The following is an 11036-nucleotide window of genomic DNA, read 5'->3' on the forward strand; positions in this document are numbered from 1 at the left end:
CTTCCTGATTATAGAATCCCCTCCAACTACCAATTGTCTTGCCTTACCTGCATTACAATCCCGCCGACTACTAGCTGGCCTGTTCTCCCGGCTGTTAGGGAGATCAATATCCACTAAGGCTGCCATTTCTGAGACCGACACACTCGCCTCATCACCCAACTTGGCAATTTTGCTTGGAATATCAGAAACAGGATTGGTCTTCCTTTTCTTTGACCCCTTTCTACTGCCCCTAACTACATTAACCCAGCTACTTGCCTGATCCTGCTGACCCATGTCTTCACCCTCCAGTTCTACCCCACTAACTGCTTGCTCAGTCAGCAGCATTCCTCACTCAAGATTTTCTATCGCCCTTAGTGTTGCATTTTGCTCCTCCAGATCTCTAATGCGAGCTTCCAGGCGAACAACATACTCACATCTGTCACAGAGGTATTCACCCTGGAACTCCGGCTCCAGTCGTGCATACATATGGTAGACTGTGCATCTTCTACTCTTCCACAATGTTCCTTCTCCTGAATGACCCACCAAGGATGCACAAGGATAGGAATGAGATGAGCAGAAGAATATTAAACTTCACCTTGGAGATCATCTACCTGTTGAGTGGAGAAGTAAACTTTTCTACATTATAGAACAAGCCACACATAGGGAAGGGACAATACATAATAGGAAGTAATAGGACGAATCCAGTGTCCTGTATAACAGCGTCCAGACCTTTCAAGTGACGTCAAGAAACCAACAGCAGAAAAGCTGAAGATCAGCCACCAATATGGTCAGTTATTTGTCATGTCACCAATTCAGCAATAGTAATGTTGTAGAGCAATGAGAATGACAAAGAACCAGGAGGATCAGTATGACCTCTATATAGAAACTATAAAAGCTCTATACAGCGTGGTCACAATCTCCATCTTTCGACTGAGGGAGGAATACTGTGTTCAGTTCTCTAAGTGTCTCTCTCCATACACAGGAGTACACAATATTGAAGAAGACAATGGGTGACTGTACGACTCCCATCATCCATGAGTCAGGAGGATGGAGCAGTAGTCCGAGCCCCGTCACAGAGCCTTCCCCTCACTCCCAGATACATGAGAAGAACAATAAGAAGAAGATCTTAAAACTGATCTACAAGATGACTGAGCTGCTGACTGGAGAGGTGACTGTATCATTGTGTGTGTCAGGTTCCTATAAGGTGTCAGGATATCACTGTCTATTTCTCCATGCAGGAGTGGGAGTATCTAGAAGGACACAAGGATCTGTACGAGGAGGTCATGATGGAGAACTACCGGACCTTTGAGGGACAGACCATAGTAATAAAAAAATAAAATTAAAGTGCAAAAAAAATAATAAATACATTAGAAACCCACCCCAAAAAAAACGTTCCCCTCCGCCAATCATTGTTGTAACGCTAGCGCTGACCCAATTATCCTAATATAGACATGTAATATATTAAAATTTACGGTAGACAATGGCGATCACAAATAAAAGGGCTATTTTAGGGTAAAACTATGTTATAAAAAAAAATTGCTGAAAAGTAAAAAGTATTTTTTTACTATTATTTTCAAACTTTAAGAATAAAAATTCTAAAATAGCAAAAAGTGTATAAAAACTATTAAAAAAGATACCTGCATTGTCTACGGAAAAAAACACCGCAAAAATAACGTAGTTAGCCCAACAAATAAAAAAGTTATCATTTAACTAACACGTGCTAAAAAGGGCTAAATGTGTCTGGTCCTAAAGGCTCAAAATAGCCTGGTCCTGAACTGGTTAAAGACTTAATAGCGTCATATACACGTGTGTACAATAACATGCAATGTAGGAGCTCCACAATTTCGTCACTTTTCACATCACGTCAGATCCCTACGTTTTCTGTATATGTCCAATAAATCCATAGCGCTCCATTTACCAGACAGATTATAAAAGAGTGTCCTTTGGTACAAATGAAGCCAAGAGCATTAGGCTGGGTTCACACGACCTATTTTCAGGCGTAATGGAGGCGTTTTACGCCTCGAATTACGCCTCAAAACATGGCCCCAATACGTCAGCAAACATCTGCCCATTCATTTCAATGGGTTTGCCGATGTACTGTGCCGACGACCTGTCATTTTACGCGTCGCTGTCAAAAGACTGCGTGTAAAATAACAGCCTCGTCAAAAAAGTGCAGGACACTTCTTGGGACGTAATTGGAGCCGTTTTTCATTGAATCCAATGAAGAACAGCTCCAACTAAGTCCGTAATGGACGTCCCGCAAAACGTGAGTACGAGCAATTACGTCTGAAATTCAGGAGCTGTTTTCTGCAGTTATTGTGTGCACATACCCTTACACTGTACGAGTGCAGTAAAGCGAGGCTTCATGTGTATAACGCTCATGCTCTCATTCCCGCCGGACTCCTCTCCTGGACTCCGCTCAATAACTTGTACGGAGGGTTTGGATGTGGACAGGTTTGGAACACTATACTCCAGCTACATAACGACATGCTGGGGGTCCAGTGGCCTGAGCTCTGAACACACGTTCCTTGTTTTACAACCTGAATGTGTGGAACATGTAAGGAGCGATGCCGGAATGGGTTAAAATCAGCCCACCACAGACATTGAGATCAGCTGCTATAATTTTGTGATGTGGGGGCCATTACTTTACACATCTGTGCACATTTGTGGGGAGGGAAAATCATGTTCTGTGACATGCCGCTCTTGTAGTGTTGAGGATGGGCAGTTGTACCAGGTGTATGTTACGGCCAGTCATTAATCTCTGCCAGTGTGCTAAGCTGGTCATACACATTAGAAGTATGTTGGCCGGACCTGCTGATTTTCTAATGTATATGGCTACTTCCCAACTCTCCCTGGATGGAAGATGCCGGGATGTGGAATTTTAGCATGCCAGATCGTTTTGTTAATAGATAAGTCCCTATCAGAGGAGTCTGGTAGTGGCTTACTTCCTATTGAAAACACATACACACTGACCGAGCGTTCATGTATATGGAGGAGGTGAGGAACGATGACAGCTATGTAGAGTGTATGGCCGGCTTTAGACTAGTAGTTCACAAAACTAAGGTCTACACCAATCAGCCATAACATTAAAGCCACCTGCCTAATATTATTTAGGTGCCGCCAAAACAGCTCTGACTCATCGAGGCATGGACTCCACAAGACCTCTGAAGGTGTTTTGTGGTATCTGGCCCCATGACCTTAGCAGAAGATCCTTCAAGTCCTGTAAGTTGCGAGGTGCGGCTTCCTTGGATCGGACTTGTTTTCCCTGAGGTCAAGGAAACAATTTTATACTAAGGCAGAGCAGGGAGCCGTTGACACCTCACCATCTACTCTGGTAGGCAACTTTAAGCCTGCAGCTTTCAAGGCACAGGGACCTCGACACCGGTAGTGAGGACCTCAACATTGTAATTTCGGCTCTGATCAGTAAACATAGAAGTGTAGAGAGAAGTGTCTGATATACAGACAGATATACATTAGTCATGTATTTAGTCACTGTGTGTTTCCTACAGATGGATCCAGTAGGAGAAATCCACCAGAGAGATGTCCCAGTCCTCTGTATCCCCAGGACTGTCCAGAGGAAAATCACAATGTCCCAGAGAATCATCAGGTAGATGAAGCTGAGCTCTATACCAGATCTATATAGGGGGGTGTGGAGCTTTTTGGGCCTGCGGTCATAGATGTGGTCATAGATTTTGGTGGTTTCTTATGTTGATCTGTTAGATTCTTCACGCTCTCTGCTGTCTTGTACTGAATTGTTACGTATGTGAAATCGGGAAGATCTGACTAATATTAAAGTGGTGGATGAGGAAGAGCGTGTGAGGTGCGATCAACCGTGTGAGGGGCGATCAACTGTGTAACAGTGAAGTGGAGGAGGAAATTCCAGGAGGCGTTACCACCGGTAAGTAATAATGAATTTAGAAAGTGAATTGGGAGTTTTGTTAAGGTTGGGTTACTCCTTAGTTGTACATTACAGTAACACTACAGACACTGTATTATACATAGTGCAGGACCTGAGGGAGCTGTGACTGCACATAGAAGTTCTCTACAAGGTGTTCTATGAATCTGGTCATGCACTAGGCTTAGTATCAGTATTTGGGGGGACACCAGCTACGGTTGGGCGATTTATGATTTAAATCAAAATAACGATTAATTGAACACGTAACCTCGATTTACGGTTAATGAACAATTTTTAGGCCACACCTCCTTTTGCATGCCACGCCATTTGATATAGATCCCCTTAGCCTGCTGTATATAATATATCCTCCGACACTGTCCCTCACACAGTACAATGCCACCATATCTGCCCCCTCGCAGTATAATATTCTCATACACCACCAATAATGCCTAATAAAAATAATAAAATACTCGCCTAACCCCATTCCAATGACGAGTGGAGGAGATCCATCTGCTTTTCCGGTCTGTGTGGCTCGGCGCATATTTTGCTCATTTATACCGCAGTATGCTACCACCACTTATACTTATCTAGGCAATAGGGGCCTATGTCTCTATATTCCCTTAACACCAGTTACAATAGCACAGATTATCTAAATGGAACATAAAATACAGGTAACGTTCTTCACCTTCGGCAGATTAAGTTCTGTAAGACTACATGGAAGAGACTTATTAATATTTCAAATTGAATACACAATAGTGCAGTGCAATACATAAAATAGTTGTCAGATTAAAAGATGAAAAATATGCATACGGTTACAATGCATTCAGTTTATAAAAATAAAAGTGATAAAAGAAACAGAACAAAACCTTACTGATGTACAGCGGCGATATCCTGGCTGTGGGGACAGCTGAAAATATGGGCAGTCACTCCAACCGAGATATGGATCCCCAACGACTGACACTGACCCTCTATTTTCCTGGCATTTTAAACCCATTTTTTCCCCTCCAGTTCACTGGCTGGTGATGTCACTGAGAGGAGGCTGTTCATATGATAATGAAGCGTACTCCTCCCATTACACAGTTGTATTTCTATAGAGAAACATAAAAATGGGCATGTGTTCCTGCAGGAATCCCCTAGAAATATAATATTACCTGCATTCACCTGTGTAGACATTTACCAACCAGGGCATATCAAACACCACTATAATAGGCCCATGTTTTTAGCCAATACCAGGTAGTTCCTCTTGGTGTAGGGATGTGAATTTGACATATACAGTATATGAGGGCTATTTCCCCTGATCATAACTAGCTATGTGGGTCACTACAAATATCAAATATGATGGGGTTTGCCTTGATGCATCATATTTTCTTTAAGCATAGGCCATTGGCACATGTTTCACCTGGTCCACATGGCAGACACACCACAGTTATCCATTTGCATAGCTTTAGATGTTTGGTCAGGATGTGTGGGCAATTACTTCTAACCCTGGGTGAGAAGGTTATCTGATGCTAGATACAGGCCCTAGTGACAGATTCTTAATCAACACATCTCGCAACTTGGTGAGGAAAGGGCCAATTAAACATTTGCCTGACAGTGGAAGTCCTTTGATGGCCAAAGATCTGCATTTCTTAGGTAAAACAGATGTATCTTCTGTGTCAGCAGAGGTTATGAACTGAGCACTTAATAACCTACTTTTGATGATATTACATATAACACCACACAAGTCCTTTAAATATCTTTTTAGTCCTGGGGTGTATAAAGACATTGCGGTTAAGTTGCGGTTGAAACCACACTAAAAAAATACGTATGCGTTTTTACTGCAATTTACAGTGATTATCTAAGGGGATAAACAGGCATAATCAAAGAGAGTATTGCACAACCGACACCCGCTGGGTATGGAGCGCGCTCATCCCGCGTGAGCACGACCCATGCCGACCTTTAACGCTAGTCACATACATGGGTTTTTGTGTAATTTTTATTTTTGTTTTTTAACTTTTTATTTTCCATCAGTATTTTTCTACGTTCCATCACTTGGAGAACTTTTATTTTTTCATTTTATTTTTATTGCACTATACTTTTCCTCTGTAACTGCCGCTGAACAGACGGGAAGATCAGCCCTGTTAGGGTGAGTTCACACGTAGCGTAAATACTGCAGATTTCGTTGCGAAAAATCCGCAGCATAATACAGTAGCAGCAAAGTGGATGAGATCTGAGCAAATCTCATCCACACGCTGCATAAATGAGCTGAAAAAACGCTCAGAAATTGACCTTCGTTTTTTTAGTCCGCAGCATGTCAATTGTATTTGCGTAATCGCTGCTTATTTGTTGCAGGTTTTCTGCATTGAATTCAAAGGTAGGTAAAACCCACAACAAATAGCAGATGTTGCAGTTTTTTTGCGGCTGCAAGGCAGCGATTCCGACGCAAAAAACAACTCAGAAAAAAAAATTCTTAACCAGAAGTCTTTTTTTTTTTTGTCCAGGCCTCATGGAATGATGTTTCAACCCATGTGACTGCTGCAGCCAATCACAGACTGCAGCGGTCACATGGAATTAAACTTTATCCCAGAGCTGAAGGATGTCGGAGGGACGCTTTGCTATGGTATCAGTTTTTGTGGGGTTTTTTCAGGGCAGTTTTCTGCAGCGAACATTTCGGCTGAAAAACTGCACCACAATTTGGTGCGGTTTTTCGTCCGTAATTCCCTGTGGCGCACAGGGCGGATACACCCTGTGTGAACATACCCTTCTAGTGACTATTGTCACTGATAGGGCTGTGCTGGGTTCAGTTAGACCCAGCAGCAGCCTCCTCCTACCATAATCTCGGCAATCATGTGACCAGTCACATGACAACCGGGACCAATAGAGGCAGCGACCTCTATTCTATACCCAGCGCTCTTTGAGCCATATGTACGTGAATACAGAGAATACAGAAGCTGTAGAAAACACTTTTGTCTTCTCTCCAGGGTTCCTGGCCGTCTCCAACATCCAGCTGCCCAACTGCTCAGGCAGCAAGCTTAATAAATATGTACACGCAGCGGGCAGTCCTCAACCGGTTGAGCATTATTTTAGGAGTAAATTGAAATTAAAAACACATACATTTTGGTGATTTCCTTTATACTGTAGCGCCCATGGCCGCGGGCCGTCGGGTTCACTCACCTCCCGACGCCCGCAGCTATGGATCTGTGAGCACTGGCCTGCGTCTCCCTCCTAGGAGATGCCAGCGCTCACTTCCGCTCTGTCCGGCTGGGTCCCGTAGGGTGCGCGCGCACGCTCGCGCCTGCTCTTAAAGGGCCAGCGCGCACATGAAAACAATGATCATTAACCCACATGATTTCCTGCTCTATAAGAATACCCCAGCCCTTCTGATCCTTGCCTAAGCGTTGTTAGTCTTTCCCAGTCTGTCTCGCAAATGGTCCCTTAGTGTCTCCCGTTCCAGCTGTTACCCGTGCCCTGTTCCTGTATTCCACATTGTTCCCGTGCCTACCCGTGTTCAAGTGCCATCTGCCACGTCAAGTGCCATCTGCCACGTCAAGTGCCATCTGCCACGTCGTCAAGTGCCATCTGCCACGTCAAGTGTCTTCTGCCATGTCAAGTGTCTTCTACCACGTCAAGTGTCATCTGCCACGTCAAGTGCCATCTGCCACGTCAAGTGTCTTCTGCCACGTCAAGTGCCATCTGCTCATCGGATACTGCCCGCCACGTCTGGCGCCACTTTCCGCACCTGCCTCCATCCGTGCTGAAGCCACAGCCACCGCCCGTACTATTTCAGGTACCTAAGCATTACTGTCTGCCATCTTACTTTCACATAGACTGTGACCTGGTCAGCTGCCTCCACGCTATGGCGGAGCGGCCTAGTGGGTCCACAAACCCAGTGTCCGTGACATATACATTGTCATTTATTTGGTTCAACCATTACAAATCCCCTAATAATAACAGCTGAGAAGAAAGATCCTCATTATAGTTCTATATTTTAAGGGGTTTTCCAGGGACACTATATTTTTCGGGGAGGGCAGTGCACGAGCACTGAGAAATAGCACGAACGCGAAGAATATGGGGTGGGCATTGAGGTGTAAGCAAAGAGTTGAACGGGGGGGGCATTGCGGAGGCTGTGGACCAATAGGATGCCTCAAACCTGGGACTTTTGATGTATACCTGGGTTTGAGGCATCCTATTGGTCCACAGCCTCCTCAATTCCTGCCCCATTCATTCTTTGCTTATGTCTCAATGCCAGCACCATTTTCTTGGTGTTCATGTCATTCCTCAGTGCCCGCCCCGATGGTATCTAGAGTGATGATGGGGATTACATATATTCAGGGATGATGGGTTTACTTATGGTATCTACAGTGATTATGGGGATTACATATATACAGGGATGATGGGGATTACACATATACAGGGATGATGGGGATTACATTAGCTAGCTGAGGTGTAGTCATGTGATTCTGTGAACGCACACAGAGAAAGCTGGTGGGCAGTATAAAAAACTAAGGGGGAAGGGAGAACTAGTGGGGAGGGTGAATAGACAAATCGAATGGGGAAGAATAATTACTAAAAAAAAAACCTCTGTGTTACGAGAGGAGACATAGGCTGCTGGTAAGAGTTATATGTCACCCAAGTGCTGGATTTTCCGCTACACCACTCCTTACTGTTCTATGATGTTCTCGATGCTACTGCAGTTTCTAAGGGTGTGCTACAGAGAAATAGTGGACCAGGATGATTCTCTGCTCTATGTGTGCAGTGTATAGACAACATGATAGTAGTTAGGCTCCATCCACTATATGAAGGAAAACTGAGAATTAAAGATAGAGCGTGCAGAGGAAAGACTGCTAATAGAGTGCCGTATACAAGTCATATAATGCCAGAGATAGTGTTATACTGTACACACATATGATAGATTATTCAGAGAAATCGTCCAAAAATTAGGTACCCTTTAAAGGTCTTCAAGAAGTTTTCAAAGTGGGTTTAAAAGTGTTTTTTTTTTGTTGTTTTCATATTGGATTAAAAAACAACAGATCCATGATTATTAGGAAGCACCTATTTTAACCAGTTTCTGACTGGCAATAGACTATAAACGTCCTGGTAGTCCACACCTATCTGCAGAGTTTCCCCTCTATCTCTCTTCCACTTCATCAGAGTTAAATATATCAATTATTTTATTACCCAATATCATATGTTCTGAGAAAAACAAGAGCAAATACATGTAGGTTGGCAGAGGAATAGAACAACAATTTGCAATTAACTTGTCACATGGCTAAAACTTGAATGGGGCCACTTCACTAGGTCCACCTTATTAGTACTTGATAGGACCCTCTTTCCCCTTAGAACAGCCTGAATACTTAGTGGAATGATATAACAATGTACTGACAGCCTTTATTACAGATTCTGATTAATAACCTCACTCTGTCTATTCCATTGCATCCCAAAGATGATCTATATAATTAAAATCTGGTGACTATGCAGCTATTAGGATATACAGACCTCATTATCATGTCCGTGAATTCAGCCTGAGATTGTAACGGCTGCCGCGCTGTTCCCCGCTGCTTCCACGGCTTCTGCTTCGGTTCCTGCACCTCCATTCCCTCATGCTCGTCCGGAGCTCCACTCCCCCGATCCTGATGCTCTGCAGGAGCTGGGCGTCATCAGGTAACTGCATCTCTCACCTCCCTCCACGGCCATCATCCACGATGTGCGCAGGCGCTGACTCTTCCATTCTTAAAGGGCTAGCGTGTTCCAAAATCCTAAAACTTCCTATTTAAGGATCCTCCTCCCTCAGATCCTTGCTTGTTCAACCAAGTTATCCCTGTGAGCTTCCCTGTACCCAGTTTTCCCTGTTACCTTGCCTTCTGTCTGGATTTCCCATTGTGATCTCTCCCTGAACTTGTACTATCCTTGCCTGCCGCCTGCCTTGACCTATTGCTATCCATACCCATAACGACGTCTGCTGCCTGTCCTGACTTCTGGCCTATTCATCTGGCTGCCTCTAAATCTGCTGTTCCAAGCATTGCCCTGGGTTACAAGCACCATCTCCCAGATGAAAGAGGATCCACACACAAACTGGTGAGGACCGTTATAGAGATGTGTGCTTTGTCTCATGACACATTTTGTTAAATATAGACTGTGGCCAATATTCAATTGCCTATAACATTATTAAGTTAAGATGTTGTATGTCTTAATAGTATTTGAAGGGCCAAATGTGTTGGAAGAGGACAGGCTTCATTGCCAGACAAGGTTCTGCTTTTAAAAAAAAAAATGTTTTATCAAGTCGAGCTTTATGTAATAAATTAAAAGTGGGGGACTGAGTGTAAACGTAAACCCTGGACTTTGTCATGGATTTATTTTAAAGTGTTATACAAAGCGTTATAAGGTTGGAATCCCACATATAGTTTTTGAGCTGAAGCCAGGAGTGGATTCAAAAGGCATGGCTTAAACTTCTTCCTGCTTGACCCACTTCTGACTTTGGCTCAAAACACTGTATGTGTGTTTCCTGCCAAATATAAGGCTGGGTTCACACAACCTATTTTCAGACGTAATACAGGCGTTTTACGCCTCGAATTACGTCTGAAAAAATGGCTCCAATACGTGGGCAAATATTTTCCCATTACTTTCAATGGGCTTTACGATGTACTGTGCCGACAACCTGTCATTTTACACGTCGCTGTCAAAAGACGGCGCGTAAAATTACAGCCTCGTCAAAAGAAGTGCAGGACACTTCTTGGGACGTAATTGGAGCCGTTTTTCATTGAGTCCAATGTAGAACAGCTCTAAATTACGGCCGTAAAAGACGCCCCGCAAAACGCCAGTACATGCAATTACGTCTGAAATTCAGGAGCTGTTTTCTCCTGAAAACAGCTATGTAATTTCAGACGTAATTGCAGTTATCGTGTGCACATACTCTAAATATTATACATTTGTCAACTTTACTATTTTGAAACAAAATCACAAAACAAGTTTTTAATCCTAACAGAAAATCTCAGTAAACTTCATGTTATCGATAAATTATAAAGTAGAAGATGAAGATATCATCCAGCACTCTTCAGGAGAAAACCTCATTACTCATAATGTACACCCAGAACTTCACAGTAAATCAATCATATAATTTCACAAATCATGAGGAACCGTCTACTGACCAAACGCAGATAGTTACCACAAGAACGGCTCAGAAAGG

The 11036-nt window shown here is 43.4% G+C and overlaps 1 long non-coding RNA gene across 1 annotated transcript; it reads left to right on the top strand.

Moving 5' to 3' along the window:
• Window positions 1–1594: 1594 nt before the first annotated feature.
• On the top strand, window positions 1595–10158 carry LOC142732350 (uncharacterized). The gene is made up of 4 exons (XR_012879548.1): window positions 1595–3586; window positions 3700–3877; window positions 7308–7640; window positions 9297–10158. It is a non-coding gene; the product is annotated as an uncharacterized LOC142732350 (long non-coding RNA).
• Window positions 10159–11036: the final 878 nt, after the last annotated feature.

This window comes from Rhinoderma darwinii, unplaced genomic scaffold (genome assembly GCF_050947455.1).
Source record: "Rhinoderma darwinii isolate aRhiDar2 unplaced genomic scaffold, aRhiDar2.hap1 Scaffold_901, whole genome shotgun sequence".
NCBI lineage: Eukaryota > Metazoa > Chordata > Amphibia > Anura > Rhinodermatidae > Rhinoderma > Rhinoderma darwinii.